At 41.5% G+C, this 3,192-nt stretch overlaps 1 long non-coding RNA gene across 1 annotated transcript; it reads left to right on the top strand.

Moving 5' to 3' along the window:
* Positions 1-812: 812 nt before the first annotated feature.
* Positions 813-1,965, top strand: LOC119296897. Its single transcript, XR_005145441.1, has 3 exons — positions 813-1,232; positions 1,321-1,419; positions 1,700-1,965. It is a non-coding gene; the product is annotated as an uncharacterized LOC119296897 (long non-coding RNA).
* Positions 1,966-3,192: the final 1,227 nt, after the last annotated feature.

The raw sequence follows: 3,192 nt of genomic DNA, 5'->3' as shown, positions 1-3,192 counted from the left end.
CCCCCAAACGATAAGTGCGAGACGAGTGGCATGAAGCACTCCGGCCCTGACGTCTTTTACTATTAAAGTTGTCATTCAAAAGAAAAACAAAACCAAAAAATTAATGGCCAAAGTTAGCTGTCGATTACAAGATTATTTTTTTCCAAGGCATTGTGAGGTGGCATTGTATTCGTGGACGAAGAAAGTATGATTTTTTTTTTCATTTAATCGAGAGGTTACTCAAAACATAAATTTCGTCAACGCGTATCCAAGATCATGGAGAAAGAACATTTCTACATTTCTAGCAAACTTAGACGGAGAAACAGTAATTAATAAATTAAATTTTGGCGATGAGATGATGTATGCGCACGTGGGGTTCAGAACATAAACATCAGAACATCATGCTGATAGACCACCCCTTTTTGTACAAGCTATAAATAGAGCATCAGAACATAAACATCATGCTGATAGACCAGAAGGGGTTCAGTATTGCTATAAAAATGCGTACAGGCTTAAACAGGTCTATATGTCTTTTGCTTATATTCTTTATTGGCAGCTAGGCATGCTAATAGACCAGGATTCTAAAAATTGGTTCCTAAAGATACATGATGTTTATGTTCTATTAGATAATTTTATTCCTTTGTAATTTGGTTTTAAAGATATAGTTTCAGAATGTAGTCGTTTTGCATCCGTCAAGCTTGCCCTTGTTACAAATAACTGTTCTTTTTTCCTTGATTGTTACTTTCACAGTTTTTTAGCACTACAAGCATTATTGTTCCAGTTTTTTCTTTATGTATTGATCATGCCCTTATTTTTTCTGCCTTTGTAGCTGAAAGATTAGTGAGACAGACTGAATTCTGAACATGTATCATCTGTTCCATGTGAGAGAAATCGCATGTGGATATCATCTTGAAATAATCACAGCTGGGGGGACGAGGTTGGTAGCTGAGGGTGATGTGCAGAACGGGAGGAAGGAGGTGTGAGGCTTGGAACTCTCCTTGTGAAGTGCTCAGGGACAGCGGTGAGGAGCATGGCAGGTGTCCAACCTGACCTCCTCGGCAACAGCAACAAGGGTGGCCGCGGCGACAAGGGAGGAGACGACAACCAGCAGAGCAATGAGATCGCTAAGTCTCTGATCCCGTCACTTCCTGCTCGATTCGCTTGGCTCCTGTGCTGATTTCTCTTTGGTTTCCCAGGTTTGTTGTGGTTGCAGGATGGCGCAGAGGAATTGGGAAGCGGACTATGGACATGATGTGAGTTATCTTTATGTGTTTTTGGGATGCTTTTGCTACTTTTTCTTGCTGTTCTACTTCGGTTAATTTCTGGTGGTGGGTCTTGCAGGCGTGATGTGCACATCCATGACTATTTTCTCAAGTGAAACATCCAAACGGCCAACCTGTTCATGGTGGAGGGGGCCATGCCTGCTAAGTCCTCCAATTCGTAAGTATCCACTGCTGCTGCTTATGTTTGAATATACTTTATGTTTGGAAGATTCACAAAATGTTACAAGCTTGCTCGATGCACTTTACTATTGAAAGATGCATAAAACGTGAAGGAAGAAGTCACATTTTGTGATTAGTCGTTTTGATGATTGTACTAATTTATCTCTTAAGTTTGCTAGATTCTATTGATGTTTTCTTCGAATTTAAAAGGATCCTATGGATGGCTCTAAAATATATGTTCTAGAGAACCAAATATTTTCTACTTGACTGCTCTGCAGATGCTCAGGCTGGCGGCTGGGGCGAGCTGACCACGATGCTCTGCGAAGGCGAGTTCTCCATGGAATTCACACAACATTCCAGCGTTCTCGTTGGCAGGTCTCTGCTCTTCTCCATGTCCACGGGGACAGTGCGTCGATCGTGGAGCATGACCTGGCAAGTCGCGACCTGACTCTGCTCGGCCAACCAGACAAGCACTATAAGCACAGATGCTATCAAGGATGGGGATTTTTGTCAACGCCTTTGAATGCGTCAGCCACGACCTCAAGATCAGGTTAGGACTCTACTCTTGCACGCCTCACCTATTCGGAGCCACACACAAACATTTGTGTGGATGGCATTGTCGAAAGAAACTTTTCTTTAGTTCGTTGCTCTTTAGGTTTTGGTTTCTATTTGTCCTTAGTTGCTTTGGGCTTTTGAGTTTTGTAGTTTAGGAGATGAGTGTAGAGCAGTATTAGATGTTCTACGGCGAGGTGGTTGCCAAGTGGTGTTTGTCTTTCTTTTGTTCGGGGGCAAGCCTGATTGTGTGTGTTGGCGTTTGAGGGGTTCAGTGGGTCGAATTAGTGTTATTGTTATTCGATAGAAATTCTTCAGAGTTCAGAGTTAGGACCTGTCATCTTTTGGCATGATGTGTGTATTCTGATGAACATTCAGTCAAAGTGCAATTATTGGATTAAATAGATGTTATACTATTTGAGAAGAGTTATATGCCTCTGCTGTTGCCAGTTATAAAATGTGCCGTTTATTTGTATGGTATCTTGTAATTGTACTAAATAATTTGTGCAAACACTAGCCCGTTGTTAGAACGGAACATAGCACCTTGGGTCATTAAAACGGATGATGGAACAATTGTAGCTGTGCCACAAAACTTTCATGGCCTTATGTTATTTCTAACCTTAAAATTATAGACTGAAAATTTACACCATTGTTTTCACCTAGGGCTCCTTGTTATGGAGAAGGTGCTCTCGAGGGTGTAGCACACTCAACAAACATGGATGTGCCTTGCTATCCAAAGATTCTCCTAGTGATGTTCCTAAGAGGGCACCAAATGAAGAATCGGCGAAGGGTACAACCCGCAAAGATGATGCTGGGAACCTTTGACCTCTGATAGCAATGTTGATGGTGCTTCGCCTTCAGAGAAGGTGAGTCCGAATAATGTACTGTATATTTTTTACTTTCTTGAGATCATTGTCGGTGCCAGGACTGCACCATTGTGTGGTGAAATGTGTGAATTCCACTGAGCTTTGCATTGTTCATTAGGTTCTGTATGATTTTTCACTGGTATGGGGTGATTTATCAAAGAAGTGGCATTGCAATATCCCCTAGACAGTCATATTACCTACATAGAACATGTTCATGTGCTTCTGTATGTGCAAAGTAACAGTCTTGTGTGGGACTTGGAACTCAATAGAACTTATCTCTTGAATTTACATCATCATTCTTTAAGGGGCCATTTAATTTTGGGTTTAAAACCTGTCTAGCAAGTGGCTGGGTG

The sequence above is a fragment of the Triticum dicoccoides genome, chromosome 5A, assembly GCF_002162155.2.
Source record: "Triticum dicoccoides isolate Atlit2015 ecotype Zavitan chromosome 5A, WEW_v2.0, whole genome shotgun sequence".
NCBI classification, from domain to species: domain Eukaryota; kingdom Viridiplantae; phylum Streptophyta; class Magnoliopsida; order Poales; family Poaceae; genus Triticum; species Triticum dicoccoides.
Note: the sequence above shows the minus strand (reverse complement) of the source record. Positions and strands in the feature narration are given on the sequence as shown.